Genomic DNA, 17,111 nt, shown 5'->3' on the forward strand with positions numbered 1-17,111 from the left:
TAGCAGGAAGTACCCGGCCAGTGTGATCATGGGGCCGACAGTCCTGTCCTCATCTCCTTGATCCCTGAATTACAGGTGAGGTGATATGTTTGTGGAGCCAATGTTCGTTGTTTTCCACATTCTTAATTCTTAGAATCTGGGATTTCCTGTAGAAATTTTTAAAAATATTGAAATTAATTACCAGATTACTGAGTCTTTTGCTCAGATCACTCTCATGCTTTGTTTTTCAGTGGATGATATTAAAAAACAGATTGTTTATGAAGCTGTTCTTTTCATTGATATGAAGTTTCATTTACCTTATGTATATTTTCTTATTTTATTTTATTTATTTATTTATTTGTATATTTTCTTATATAACATCTTGCCAAGTGTGAATACATCTAATATATCGGAATGGCCAAAAAGTTCGTTTGGGTTTTTCAGTAAGATGCTATGGAAAATCTCAAACATTTTGGCCAACCCAATATTTATCAACAGTTCCATGGTGGCTCATAACTTGACCAAAAGTTGTGAATATCATACTTTATAGGCATAACTTGCTTTATTCCACTTTGCGTTATTGCAGTTTACAGTTACCATGCTTTTTACAAATTGAAGGTTTTTGGCAACTCTGCCTCAAGCAAGCCTTGTTAGTGCCATTTCCCCAAAAGTATTTGCTTGCTTTGTATCTCTATGTCACATTTTGGTAATTATCACAGCATTTCAAACCATCCACCAAGTAAGAGATTATGACTTGTTGAAGGCAAGAAGTTAGATAGTATTTTTAGCAATAAAGTATTTTAAAATTAAGATATACATATTGTTTTTATAGCTATAATGCTGCTGCACACTTAATAGAATACAGTAAAGCATAAAATAACTTCTATATGCATGGGGAAACAAAAAAATGTCTGTGATTCCATTTGTTATATTTGCTTTATTGCAGTTGATAGGGAACAGAATCTATATCTCTGAGGTATACCTGCAATTAGCTCAAGAGTCTATTACCTTAATAAATAGTAACTTCTGTGATCAAAAGCAGATTAGCTTTTAAAAACATGATGCTCACTATTTACTTTTAGCTGTTTTATTTACATAATTATATTATGGATGAAATAAAAATGTCACTATTTTATATAATGTGATAATTACATTTAAATATCACTCTATAACATAAAGTGCTTTGATATACAATCACTTTGAGTTTTTGTGGATTACAGGCCTGTGAAATTCTAAATATACATAAATATCATGTTTATTTTACAAGAGATAAAAGTAATAAAATTCAAGAAGCTTCTGTCCAACACCTAAGTCATAAAGCTTGAGAGAGGGTCTTCACACAGAAGTACAGAACAGACTTTTGAACTCTGTGGGAGAAGGTGAGGGTGGGATCTTTTGAAAGAACAGCATGTATATTATCTATGGTGAAACAGATCACCAGCCCAGTGGGATGCATGAGACAAGTGCTCGGGCCTGGTGCACTGGGAGGACCCAGAGGAGTCAGGTGGAGAGGGAGGTGGGAGGGGGATCAGGATGGGGAATACGTGTAACTCTATGGCTGATTCATGTCAATGTATGACAAAACCCACTGGAAAAAAAAAATAAAAAATAAAAATAAACACATGTTTAAAAAAAGAAAAAGAGAGAGAGAGAGGGTCTTCAAAGCATGTTTTACCGTTTTAATAAAAATTTTCAGGTTTTATTAAACAAATGACTTACCTTCTCACAATTTTAAAATGCATGAAAATTATTTATGTATAATAAACACAAGTGGTTAGAAGTTCATGATTTATCTTTCTAAACCTGCATTACAGAAAGAGTTGATATTTTAAATAAAAATTTTATTTGTATCTTCAGTATTTAGATAGATAGCAAATATTTTAAAATTGTCTCTGGCATATTATTATGTGGGTAAAAGATAATTTTGCTATCACATATTAAAAATTAAGTGATTTTTAAATGTGATTTATGACTGTACCAAAACCATCCAGTCTTGCCTTTTTCCCCAATAATATTAAGAAATCACATACCCAGGTAGATGAACAATTCACCTATTATAGTTTGGAAGTTTTTATACAATTTTATCTGGGTAATTTTGTTACTCCCTGCAGAATCCTTTTGATAAATACTGAACAGTCATTGCCTCTGCAATGAAGTGTGTCTAAGCAAACAGGGGGTAGTGCAGAAATTTGATACATCGATATACTTAAAATATCTACACAGAAACTGGCTTATAGGGTAATTATGTTTTCCACTATCAATAATTTATTATTGCTTTATTTATAGTGGAACCTGACACATTGCATGGAAAATATAAACACAAAGATTCAGATGTATTTCCTTAATGACCTTATAGCACCTGCCATGAAACAGATGTTCAGTAAGTGTGAACTGAAAGATTTTGTGAGCTAGCTTTGCAAATTATGGTCCCTTTTACCATGCTTAGAGACCAATAATTAAGCTTATTGATAGTTTATCTATTCATGCTTAGGATAGTTCCTTTCATGAAATAAAGATTCAAGTGATTTCATGTTAACAACAAATTGCAGAATAATCCACACAACCCTTATGGGGCTTCTCAGGTGGTGCAGTGGTAAAGAATCTTCCTGTCAATGTAGGAGATGCAAGAGACACGGGTTTGATCCCTGGGTTGGGAAAATTCTGTGGAGAAGGAGACGGCAACCCACTCCAGTATTCCTGCCTGGAAAATTTCATGGACACAGGAGCCTGGCAGGCTAGAGTCCATGGGTCAGAGTCAGTCACGACTGTGTGTGTGTGCACACACACCCACAAACACATACTCACAAACCTTATCTTTGTCTCAGTAGAAACAGACTGTTATATTCTTTGCCATATAATCCAATTATATAATTCAAATTATTTTCTAAAAAAGTAACATGAGCATCCCCCAACTATTATAGTCTTGAAGATTAAGCAAACTATAAAGAGACTAGACTCAAATAGCCACCTTTTACAAAAGTATTGGGGTGTATGTGGGAGTTTGTATACACATATGTGCATATATACAGATGGGCATATACATATAAAATATGTAAACACTAGCTATGGAAATAAAATTAAGATTTTATACTAAAATGAATGTGAAACATTTCAGTGATATGAAGAACAAAGTGTTTTTATAAAGGCTTTCCTGTCATTTATAGCAACGCCTTAGTAGGAATAAAATTACACATGTTGTATATTCTTGTTGTTCAGTTACTCAGTCATATCTGATTCTTTTTGATTCCATGCATGGCAGCACACTGGGCTTCCCTGTCCTTCACCATCTCCTGGAGTTTCCTCAAACTCGCATGTGTTGTGTCAGTGATGCCATCCAATCATCTCATCCTCTGTCACCCCCTTCTCCTGCCTTCAATCTTTGCCAGCATCAGGGTATTTTGCCACAAGTCAGCTCTTTGCATCTGGTGGCCAAAATATTGCAGCTTCAGCTTCAGCATCAGTCCTTCCAAAGAATATTGAGGGTTGACTCCCTTTAGGATGGACTGGTTTGATCTCCTTTCAGTTCAAGGGACTCTCAAGAGTCTTCTCCAGCATCACAGTTCAAAGAGATTGACTCCGAGGCACTCAGTCTTTTTTATTGTCTGACTCTTACATTCGTACATGACTGCTGGAAAAACCATAGCTTTGACTATATGTACCTTTGTTGGCAAAGTGATGTCTATGCTTTTTAATATGCTGTCTAGGTTGGTCAAAGCTTTCCTTCCAAGGAGCAAGACTCTTTTATTTATTTATTTATTTATTTTTGTTTTTGAAGAATCTTTTAATTTCATGTTTGCAGTCACCATCTGCAGTGATCTTGGAGCCCAAGAAAATAAAATCTGTCACTGTTTCCATTGTTTCCCCACCTATTTGCCATGAAGTGATGGGACCAGATGTCATGATCTTAGTTTTCTGAATGCTGAGCTTTAAGCCAACTTTTTCACTCTCCTCTTTCACCTTCATCAAGAAGCTCTTTACTTCCTCTTCACTTTCTGCCATATGGATGGTATTATCTGCATATCTGAGATTATTGATATTTCTCCCAGGAATCTTGATTCCAGCTTGTGCTTTATCCAGCCTGGCATTTCTTATGATGTATTCTGCATATAAGTTAAATAAACAGAGTGGCAATATACAGCCTTGATGTACTTCTTTCCCAGTTTTGAATTGATCCGTTGTTCCATGTCAGGACATGGACTAACCTGGATGTGTTACATGCACAAGTTATTTATAAATCTATATAATTTATAAGAGTTTTTCCAGGTGGCTCAGTGGTAAAGACTGCCTGCCAGTGCAGGAGATGCAAGAGACATGGGTTTGATCCCTGGGTCAGGAAGATCCCCTGGGAAGGAAATGGCAACATGCTCCCATATTCTTTCCTGAAAAAAATCACATGGACAGAGGAATCTGGTGGGCTACAGTACATGGGACAGCAAATAGTGGGACATGGCTTAGTGACTAAACACACATGTAGCACACAAAAATTTTAAATAAAAATATATAGCTTCATTCCCACCAACAGTGTAAGAGGGTTCCCTTTTCTCCACACCCTCTCCAGCATTTATTGCTTGTAGACTTTTGGATAGCAGCCATCCTGACTGGCGTGTAATGGTACCTCATTGTGGTTTTGATTTGCATTTCTCTGATAATGAGTGATGTGGAGCATCTTTTCATGTGTTTGTTAGCCATCTGTATGTCTTCTTTGGAGAAATGTCTGTTTAGTTCTTTGGCCCATTTTTTGATTGGGTCATTTATTTTTCTGGAATTGAGCTTCAGGAGTTGCTTGTATATTTTTGAGATTAATCCTTTGTCTGTTTCTTCATTTGCTATTATTTTGTCCCAATCTGAGGGCTGTCTTTTCACCTTACTTATAGTTTCCTTTGTTGTGCAAAAGCTTTTAAGTTTCATTAGGTCCCATTTGTTTAGTTTTGCTTTTATTTCCAATATTCTGGGAGGTGGGTCATAGAAGATCTTGCTGTGATTTATGTCAGAGAGTGTTTTGCCTATGTTCTCCTCTAGGAGTTTTATAGTTTCTGGTCTTACATTTAGATCTTTAATCCATTACACTGTTGGTGGGAATGCAAACTAGTACAGCCATTATGGAAAACAGTGTGGAGATTTCTTAAAAAACTGGAAATAGAACTGCCATATGACCCAGCAATACCACTTCTGGGCATACACACTGAGGAATCCAGATCTGAAAGAGACACATGCACCCCAATGTTCATCGCAGCACTGTTTATAATAGCCAGGACATGGAAGCAACCTAGATGCCCATCAGCAGATGAATGGATAAGGAAGCTGTGGTACATATACACCATGGAATATTACTCAGCCGTTAAAAAGAATTCATTTGAATCAGTTCTAATGAGATGGATGAAACTGGAGCCCATTATACAGAGTGAGGTGAGCCAGAAAGATAAAGAACATTACAGTATACTAACAGATATATACGGAATTTAGAAAGATGGTAACGATGGCCCTATATGCAGGGCAGAAGAAGAGACGCAGAAGTACAGAACAGACTTTTGAACTCTGTGGGAGAAGGGGAGGGTGGGATGTTTCGAAAGAACAGCATGTATATTATCTGTGGTGAAACAGACCACCAGCCCAGGTGGGAGGCATGAGTCAAGTGCTCGGGCCTGTTGGGCTGGGAAGATCCAGAGGAATCGGGTGGAGAGGGAGGTGGGATGGGAGACCGGGATGGGGAATTCGTGTAACTCTATGGCTGATTCATATCAATGTATGACAAAACCCACTGAAAAATAAAAATTTAAAAAAAAAAAAAAAAAAAAACAAATGAAAAAAAAAAATCAAATGAAAAAAAAATATATATAGCTTCAAATTTATATATGTAAAATAGAAAAATATGAGGAAAAGGGCACAATTAGAAAACAGTGACATAAACAGGATATTGATGTATGAAGAAAGATGTTATTAATAAAATCTGCTTTAGAATAAATGTATATTTATTTTTCATAAATTAATTAGACATGTACAATTATTATAAATTTACAGACTACAAAATTGTGCTTATTAAGTTGGCATAAAACCTTAGAAATAATTAGGACAAAAAATAAAATGTATCATGATTAATTTGTGATACTATAATAGTTGGGAATTTGCTGTTAGGAATTGTGTTACTGCATTCAAGTTAATATTGTTTGTTGCATGACAGGTCAGTGAATGTACAGATGAGTTGTTGGGGCAGGGGTGGCAACTTTACACAGAAATCCAGCAGAACAAAAGATAGTGGATTGTTTTGCCTGGGTCTGGATATTACTTTCTTTGTATAGAAAAAAAGACGAAGAGCTGAGGACACCAAGTTGGTTTTCTTTGTTTTTCTTTTTCTTTTTTTTTAAAAGGCAAAAATTTGCTGCAATTATTTCCTGGTTCCAGCCAGGTCCCCGAGTAGATATGTTAATTTCTTTTTTCACGTAGCCATTCATAGGTGGGTTTGGTCAAGTTATCCCCTGTAAGCTAAGCAAAGATATTTTAGTTTAACATTCAGGCATGGGAGACAGGTTTCTGGAGATGGGCCACAATGTATGCTTTAAGTTAATAGTTCAGTTCAGTTCAGTTCAGTCGCTCAGTCATGTCCTACTCTTTGTGACCCCATGGACTGCAGCACACCAGGCCTCCCTGTCCATCACCAACTCCCAGAGTTTAATCAGGCTCATGTCCATTGAGTTTTTGACGTCATCCAACCATCTCATTCTCTGTAGTCCCCTTCTCCTCCCACCTTCAACCTTTCCTAGTATCAGGGTCTTTTCAATGAGCCAGTTCTTTGCATCAGGTGGCCAAAGTATTGGACTTTCAACTTCAGCATCAGACCTTCCAATGAACATTCAGGACTGATTTCCTTTAGGATGGACTGGTTGGGTCTCCTTGCAGTCCAAGGGACTCTTAAGAGTCTTCTCCAACACCACAGTTCAAAAGCATCAATTCTTCAGCACTCAGTTTTCTTTATAGTTCAACTCTCACATCCATACATGACTACTAGAAAAGCTATAGCCTTGACTAGATGGACATTTGTTGGCGAAGTAATGTCTCTGCTTTTTTAATATGCTATCTAGGTTGATCATAACTTTCCTTTCAAGGAATAAGTGTCTTTTAATTTCATGGCTGCAGTAACCATCTGCAGTGACTTTGGAGCCCTCCAAAAATAAAGTCTGCCCCTGTTTCCACTGTTTCTTCATGTATTTTCCATGAAGTGGTGGGACTGAACGCCATGATCTTAGTTTTCTGAATGTTGAGCTTTAAGCCAACTTTTTCACTCTCCTCTTTCACTTTCATCAAGAGGCTCTGTAGTTCTTCCTCACTTTCTAACATAAGGGTGGTGTCATCTGCATATCTGAAGTTATTGATGTTTCTCCCAGCAATCTTGATTCCAGATTGTGTTTCCTCCAGCCCAGCATTTCTCATGATGTACTCTGCATATAAGTTAAATAAAGAAGGTGACAAAATACAGCCTTGACGTATTCCTTTTCCTATTTGGAACCAGTCTGTTGATCAGGTCCAGTTCTCACTGGTGCTTCCTGACCTGCATACAGGTTTCTCAAGAGGCAGGTCAGATGGTCTGGTAATCCCATCTCTGAGAATTTTCCAGAGTTTATTGTGATCCACACAGTCAAAGGCTTTGGCATAGTCAATGAAACAGAATTAGATGCTTTTCTGAAACTGTCTTGCTTTTTCGATGACCCAACGGATGTTGATAATTTGATCTCTGGTTCTTCTGCCTTTTCTAAATCCAGCTTGAACATCTGGAAATTCACGGTTCACATATTCCTGAAGCCTGGCTTGGAGAATTTTGAGCATTTCTTTACTAGCGTGTGAAATGAGTGCAATTGTGTGGTAGTTTAAGCATTCTTTGGCATTGCCTTTCTTTGGGGTTGGAATGAAAACTGACCTTTTCTAGTCCTGTGGCCACTGCTGAGTTTTCCAAATTTGCTGACATATTGAGTGCAGCACTTTCACAGTATCATCTTTTAGGATTTGAAATAGCTTAACTGGAATTCCATTACCTCCACTAGCTTTGTTCATAGTGATGCTTCCTAAGGCCACTTGACTTCACATTCCAGGATGTCTGGCTCTAGGTGAGTGATTACACCATAGTGATTATCTGGGTTGTGAAGATCTTTTTGCATAGTTCTGTGTATTGCCACCTCTTCTTAATATCTTCTGCTTCTGTTAGGTCCATACCATTTCTGTCCTTTATTGAGCCCATCTTTGCATGAAATATTCCCTTGATATCTCTAATTTTCTTGAAGAGATCTCTAGTCTTTTCCATTCTGTTGTTTTCCTCTATTTCTTTGCATTGACCGCTGGGAAGGCTTTCTTATCTCCCTTGCTATTCTTTGGAACTGTGCATTCAGATGGGTATATCTTTCCTTTTCTCCTTTGACTTTTGCTTCTCTTCTTTTCACAGCTATTTGTAAGGCCTCTTCAGACAGCCATTTTGCTTTTTCACCTTTGTTTTTCTTGGGAATGGTCTTGATCCCTCGCTCCTGTACAATGTCACGAACCTCTGTCCGTAGTTCATCAGGCACTCTGTCTATCAGATCTAGTCCCTTAAATCTATTTCTCACTTCCATTATACAATTGTAAGGGATTTGATTTCAGTTATACCTGAATGGTCTCATGGTTCCCCTACTTTCTTCTATTTAAGTCTGAATTTGGCAATAAGGAGTTCATGATCTGAGCTACAGTTTGTTCCCAGTCTTGTTTTTGCTGACTGTATAGAGCTTCTCCAGAGCTTCAGACAGACTGAAAGCCACCATCACAGCTTTAGGTTATAAATTTAAGCAAAAATTATAACTTTAGTGATTAACTAAAGTGATTAACTTTTAGTTAAAAGAATATAGTACAAAGGTTAAAGTAAAAGGGATAGATCCAATATGGAGTCAAATTTGTTCTTCCCTATTACAATAGGCTATGGGCAGCACATAATTTTGAGAGTCTTTTGCAAAGTAAAAAGGATGGATGTCTTGATTAACATTGTGAGCCAATATTTGGTGAATAATTTTTTTTTTAACATATCAGAAAATAGAAATATTGCATGATATAATGCAATATAATGCATGCAAATAATACATGTTAATGGGACTTTTGTAGAGGTATGTTTCAAGGGCTTAAGACTATTTAAAATTAGAAGATTCTGTCAATAGGATATTTGTCCTTTCTAAAACCCATCTGAAATGAGAGAACTGTTGGTTAAGTCAATTCACTTTTTATGAAAAAGAACTATTCTACTAAGTGTTTAAAACATGTAGACAATATAAATGATTGGTTTCATTTTCCATTTATCAATTTACACTTTAATTGTAAGAAAGAAAAATTAAATAAAGTGTTAAAATTAGACATTTAATTCCATTTAAAATTGAATTTTGATTTAGATAAAATATTAGTACCTCCAATCTTCTTGCAGACTCTTTAATTTTAAATAATTCTTAAATTTAAAACAAAGGGATAGATAAGAGGGAAAATTCACATTGTCTCAAGATTCTGAAAGATCTCTTGAGCAAAGGAGATCTACATTTCATCTGCATTCTATAATTTCCAAATTTTTAACAGAATAAAACGACAGTAGTTGATATGAGCTATTGCATTTAAGCTGTATGAAGAAGAACTAGGATCAAAAAAATATGAGTATCCTTATTGAGATGGCTGCCAGTTGATCAAGCAGCTTATTAAACATTTGGTCCGTTTATGAAGAAATTGATCTACATTAAGGCAAAGAAAATATTTATTATATTCCTTTTTAAGTTTTGATCATAAAATATGTCATAAGAAATGATCCTTTCAAAGTATCTGCATCCTATTTTCCTCTGCGAACATACTTTAGGAAACCATTTCTTCCCCTTTCCATCATTTCTAAAATCTATCTTCCTGCCTTTATGTATAAACCCTCTACTAATATGGCTGTAAACTCTGATCACCAGAGAACTTCAAAATATTTTAGGTAACAAAAATAAGTGTATTCCTTTAAATTGGTTTCTTAAGCTACACTCACATGCAATATTTTTCAATTATTTTAGACTAAATTTCTGCATTTTATGTATAAGCAAACATAATAAAGGTAGCTTTCTTTTCCTTTATACACACAAGCACCTCTTTTCTATGCATTATGTGATGCCTCAATCTTTTATGACTTGACTCAAAAGTCAACTTTTCTGGGAAACATTCGTTGGCTACTCTAGGTAGATTCAAGTGTTGTTGTTTTTTTGTTTTTTGATTTTAATTTTACTTCTTTGTCTTCTTCTGGAGTTCTTTAATTCTTTTGCCCGTGCCTCCTACCTAGACTTTAAAATATAAGGGCAGAGACTTTGTCATCTTTAAGACAAAGCATTTAGTAAAGCAACTGCCACACTGTGATCACTTAAGTTTATTTTCAGAAAATCTTTCCTGGTAAAAAGGAAAAGGAAACCATAAGGTAAGCTATAGTGTTTTCATTATGAAGCTACACACCAGATGTGGCACTGAAAAAGTAGGAAAACATAGATGATTTGTACGTGGCTTTCTGCTCCTATCTTTGTCAGTATTCAGTATGTGATCTAAGGCTTGCTTACAACATATGAAATTTATTCTCATAAAAGAAATACTATTTTGCCATATTTTCACCCTATTGAACAATTGGTGTGTGAATTCTGCAGAGATGTGATATTACATGATAAATATATGTGTGTGTGTGTATATAAACACCATGGTTTAGGAGGAAAAGATGATGCTAAGGTAGCATTCTGGTAGAATATAATGATGAGAAAACCATTCTAATATGATTGTTGGTGATATTCTCATTAGCAGTGATAAAGAATAGCAAACATAAAGTTGGCACACAACTGACGTTTGTTTACTGTTATTTCATGAGGATCCTCTGCACAAAGGCCCAAGTTTTAGATTATATTATTACTTTGTCCATGACTGAAAGATAGTATAAAAGATAGCTTGTACTCTGGCAGACTAACAGAGTTATCAGGGAAGATTTCTCTATTTCTCATGGTTTTTCTAAAAACAAATCCCATATGATTTCAGTTGTGAAGATGATGTGCTATCTTTCTGTGCTATCTTCTGCAGCTAAATTAGACTCTTTCTGTAAGTACCTGCACCTTAGTTAGGTCAGGTATGCACCATGTGTTTTTGTTGTTGTTTTCTTAGCCAATATATTCATATGTTCACCATTTTCCCTGGTGTCTCAGATGGTGAAGAATCTGCCTGCAATGCTGGAGACCTGGGTTCAATTCCTGTGTCAGGAAGCTACCCTAGAGAAGGGATTGGCAACCCACTCCAGTATTCTTGTCTGGAGAATTCCATGAACTGAGGAGACTGGAAAGCTACAGTCCATAGGGTTGCAAAGAGTCAGACATTGCTTATTCATATGTAAACTTTGCTTCAAATCAATCAAGTTTCTCTGTTGTGACTGACTTTTAAGTGTTTAGCTCCACTAATACTTGCATTTTTTTTACCTATCTATAATTGTTTCATAATGAATTGATTCTAATGATGTAATGATGAATGTTCTCATCAAACACTTATGAGCCAATGTTTTCACTATTTATAGCAATGTTTTCATAGGATTTTTACTTCTTCCTTAATTTCCATGTTGAATACCTAGCTTATTTTACCTAAGATATTATCACTTTTAGCTCAGTTGGTAAAGAATCCACCTGCAGTACAGGAGACCTTGGTTCGATTCCTGGGTTGGGAAGATCCCCTGGAGAAGGGATAGGCTACCCACCCCAGAATTCTTGAACTTCCTTTGTGGCTCAGGTAGTAAACAATCCACCTGCAATGCAGGAGACCTGGGCTCGACCTCTGGGTTGGGAAGATCCCCTGGAAAAGGAATAGACTACCCACTCCAGTATTCTGGCCTGGAGAATTCCACGGACTCTATAGTCTGTATACACGGACTGTATAATCCATTGAGTTGCAAAGAGTCTGACATAACTGAGTGAATTTCACAGGAAACGTCACATGAAACATATCCTTATTATTACATTATTCTCCTGCTTAAAATTTTTAAATGTCTCCTATTTTCTGAGAGGTGAATTTGAAACTTTTATTTACATCTTCTCACTCTTGATCAACAAAAACTTCTTGTCGTCTTCAAACTTTTCTGCAGTACTTCTCTATACAAATTAGAACTCTCAGTTTTCCTAATCACTTTTTCCCATATTCCTATCCCTGAAACTTGTGCAATTTTTCTTCAGAGAGCTTTTCTTAATCATTCAAGTCCTAAATAATTTTATTTTTTATTTTTATGCAATTTTGAAAAGTTACTTTGCATTTACAGTTATTACAATATGTTGGCTGTATTTCCCATGTTGTACAAGGCAACCTGAGTCTATCATACACCCAACAGTTAGTTCTTCCCACTCCACACAATTATATTCCCCCATCTTCTTTGGTAACCACTAATTTTGTCCCTATATTTGTGAGTCTGCTTCTTTTTTGTTATATTCACTAGTATGATGTATTTTTTAGATTCCATGTATTACTATAAGTGATATCACAACAGTATTTACCTTTTTCTGGCTTCTTTCACTTGTAAAATATCCTCAAATTCTATCCATGTTGCTGCACGTGGCAAAATTTGGTTCTTTTTTTTATAACTTAGTAGTATTCCATTGTGTGTATATATGGGTATACACACACATGATGAAATTTCTTTATCCATTCATCTGCGGTGGTTTCTGTATCTTAGTGATCATAATGGTGCTGCTATGAAAATAGGGACGCATGTATCTTTTCAAATTAGTGTCCCCCCCCCCCCCCAGTTGTATCCTCAGGAGTGGCATTGCTAGGTCAAATGGTAGTTCTGTTTTTAGTTTTTTGGGACACCTCCCTACTGTTCTCCACAGTGAATGAACACATTTACATTGCCACTGAAAGTGTACAAGGATTCCCATTTCTCTACATCCTAGCCAACATTTGTCATTTGTGTTCTTTTGTTGATAACCATTCTGACAGGCGTGAGGCGGTATCTCACTGTGGTTTTGATTTGCATTGTTCTGATAATTAGCAATGTTGAGCATCTTTCCATGTGCTTGTTGGTCATCTGCACCTCCTGTTTGAGAAAACGTCTATTAAATTCTTCCCATTTTTAAATCAGGTTTCTTTTTATTATTTTTTTGATATTAAATTATATGCACTGCTTACATATATTGGGTATTAATCCCCATTGGTCTTGCTGCTCTAGGCAGATTTCCACAGTGACAGGCTTCAGAAACACCTTTCCCAGAGTAGAAAGGTCTTGGGATGTTGATGAGGAACTTAAATTGCTGTTTGGCCACCCTCATCCTGTCAAGTAATGTCACTCTGCCAACAGCCTACATGTGTAAAACTTCAGACAGCATTCTAAAGCTTCACCCTTAAAAATCATATTTCTTTTGAAAGGAAACCCCTAATACTATTCTTTAAATTTCTTTTAGTAATTTTTTAATGAAAACATCATTGTTTTTATGTTGTCATCTCTTATATAGTATCAATACACTTGAAAGACTTTTCCCCATTATTTTGTGATCTCTCAGTTAGCCATCATTGTTTATTTAACTGCATTGTATTTAAATGCAGCTTTTCTTTTTCTATTTTAAGTTAGCTTGCATTTTAGCAATTTGATTTTGATGTGTTTTTGCTTGATTTTCTTTGTATTTATACCATTTCAGGATGATTGAGCTTCATAAAACTATGGGTTAGTGTTCATTTTTGTAAAATTTAGAACAAGAAGGCCCGTATTTCTTCAAATGTGTTCTCTTCAACTTTTCTTTTGAAACTCCAGCTGTATGTAAGTTTAGTCCCTTGAAAATATCCCACAGGTTATTGACAGGGTAGCTTGGCGTGCTGCAGTCCATGGGGTCACAAAGAGTCAGACAAGACTTAGCAACTGAACAATGACAACAAACACTTTAGTTACCTGTTGTTTTGTTTTGAATATTTCTTCTCTTTGTTTTAATTTGGAAATATCTAATGCATTATCTTTAAGTTAATCTTTATTTTCTGATGTCTGTGCTGTGCTTAGTCAAGCATGTCTGACTCATTGCATCTACATGGACTACAGCCAGGCTCCTCTGTCCCTGGGGATTCTCCAGGCAAGAATACTGGAATGGCTTGTCCTGTCCTCCTCCAGGGTTTCCAGTGTCTACTCTACTTTAAATCTCACATTTATGAGTGTATACACAATTTTTAGAGAATAATTTTTAGTTTTAGAATTTCCATTTGCTTTATTCTTAGTTTCCATTTTTTCTTCTGAAATGCATTACCTAATAACTGCTAAGTCTACTTTATCCTATAACTTAAAAAAATTTATAATTATTATAAAATCCTTATCTGCTAATTCCAATAACTGAGTTATCTGTGCTTATGCTTTAAAGCACCATATTTTCTATTGATTGCATGTTATTTGTTCTGCTTTTTTATTTTTACAGGTAGAAATGTCTAATCAACTTTACTTATATTCACCAGATTGTATATAAGATAACTACATATATTGAAGCAAAACATTTCTTTGTTTCGTTCATTTATCAGAGAGTCCAAAGTTATTCTTCTATGTGGGAGTTTGGATGAACACGTAATGTTTGAGATTCCTTTTAAAGTTAAGTTGAGTTAGATCTGAATGACAGATTTCATTAGAACCCCTGCCACTTTCACATTTTGGGGGTGCGGGTTGAGGGGATGTGTGATCTTTCATGTGAGGTATCTGAAAAAGTCTAAACTTGGGTGTGACTTGGAGATAATTCAATATATTGTTGACCCTTGAACAACAGAGTTTTGAACTGCACAGGTCCACTTGTATGTGGATTTTATTCAATAATATGTATCACGGTATTACATGGTCTGCTGTCTGGCTGAATCTGAGAATGCAGAACCATGAATACAGAGGGTTATGTGTGGATTTTTAACTACATAGAGTGTTGGCACCCAAACTCCTACATTGTTAAAGTGTTAACTGTACATGTAAAATATATCAAATGAGAGATTTTTAAAAAGAACCGAAACAAATTCATCTTGATAGAGGAATAGTTGGTACAAGCAAAAGAGTAGGAGAATAGAGACCAGTAAAGGGAGATAGAAACTGTCTCCTTGTGTATTAGTCAGTTCTCTCAAACTGACTGCTGATCAGGCCCTCAGTCGTGTCTGACTGTTTGCGACCCCGTGGACCGCAGCATGCCAGTCTTCCCTGTCCTTCACTATCTCCACTATCTATCTATCTCCAACTGGAAATGGAACCAGTAATACACACATACACACACACACACACACACACCTATATCTATACATTTATATAGATATATGTGTCTCAAATTATTTACTGTAGGGACTGGCAAGTCCAAAATCTGTAGGGCAAGCTGGCAGGCTGGAAATTCAGGTAAGAGTCTGAGGAAAGAAACTCAGGCAGAATTTCTATATTCCGATCGGTTGGCAGAATTCCTTCTTCAGGATCCCTCAGGTATTACTTTTAAGGCTTTCAAATGATTGGATAAGGCCCACTCATATGGAAGTTGAGCTGCTTTATGTAAATTTAATTGATTTAAATGTTAATCATATATAAAAATTACCTTTACAACATGTAGATTACCCAGTCTACTGCCAGTCACCATAGTTTAGTCAAGTTGATACACAAAATTAACCATTATACCTGCAGAGTCAAGGAAAATTTTATAGAAATTATTGCAACTTAGAATGACCTGAAAGGATGATTGAAGTGTGGAAGTCAAAGAATATGGGCATGAATTTCATCCAAAAGTGATGATAAGAATAAAAATATGGCAACTACTAAAATCTCCAATAATTTGGTGAAATCCCTTTGTGTTAATGCTTATGATTCAGTTCCATCTTTTCCCAAGGACCATCGTCCAGTTAACTAGAAAAAGGCAAAATAATGTGTGTAGTACAATCATAAAACCATAAAAGTTGAAAATATATTGGTAATAATTTATTCCAAAATTTCAATTAGTGTGTAATTTCTGTATTATCCAGCTGTCATTTGGAGACCTATATTTCTCTTGATTATTTCCAGTTTGAATAGCTAATTCTCTTATGGGGTTGATAATGTGAGATTTGTATATAATTTCTAAAAGAGTTTCTACTTCTCAGAATGGCAATGTCATAGTGGTTAGAGCAGAATACTCTAGTCAATTCTTCTTGGCTCTAATGCAAGTTATAGCACTCATTAGCAGTGTGACTATGTGTGTGTTACATAAGTTTTCTGTGTCTCCAGGAATGTCATGTGTAATATGGGAATAGTAACAATACCTACCTCCTGAGTATTGTTAGAAATACTTCAGATAGTCCAGGTAAAGTGCAAGCATCTTGTCTATATAACAATCCATATCAACTATTACTATTATTCTAACAGTATAATATTGTAATAATAATAATATAGCAATAATTCAAAAATAATCAGAAATAATATTACATTGATACAAGATGACACTCATCCTATAGTGGATTTAAAGGAGGATTAGCGCCAACTCCTCTTTCATAAGAAAAACTTCTGATAATTATTTCCATTTCTACCCTAAACATTCTCATTCTATTATTATTTATAAGGTAGTTTCTCTTAAAAGCTTTGTGATTATTGTTATTCAGGATATGCTGCACTTGTCAATGTCCTTCTTGAAATGTGTTGTCTAGAAATTAAAGTTTTTCCAGTATGCCCTGATCAGGGTGTTCCATTCAGAAGAACTATCTACTTCCTCGTGGAAACAGTTTATTTATACTTATGCATCATAAGCCTGCTTTGGCTCCTCCATAGCCTTGCCCAGTAAGTTGATGACTCTGTGAAATTTATAATCAACTGGAACTCTTAGGTCATGATGTCAAGTTGCTTGTTCTCATTTATCAGTAGGTGCTGTGCCATTCCTGTGTTCATGCCAAAAACATAACTTTTTTTTTTTTAAATATTATTTTATTAGTTGGAGGCCAATCACTTCACAACATTTCAGTGGGTTTTGTCATACATTGACATGAATCAGCCATAGAGTTACATGTATTCCCCATCCCGATCCCCCCTCCCACCTCCCTCTCCACCCGACTCCTCAGGGTTCTCCCAGTGCACCAGGCCCGAGCACTTGACTCATGCATCCCACCTGGGCTGGTGGTCTGTTTCACCACAGATAATATACATGCTGTTCTTT

This window comes from Muntiacus reevesi, chromosome 16, assembly GCF_963930625.1.
Source record: "Muntiacus reevesi chromosome 16, mMunRee1.1, whole genome shotgun sequence".
Taxonomy (NCBI): Eukaryota; Metazoa; Chordata; class Mammalia; order Artiodactyla; family Cervidae; genus Muntiacus; species Muntiacus reevesi.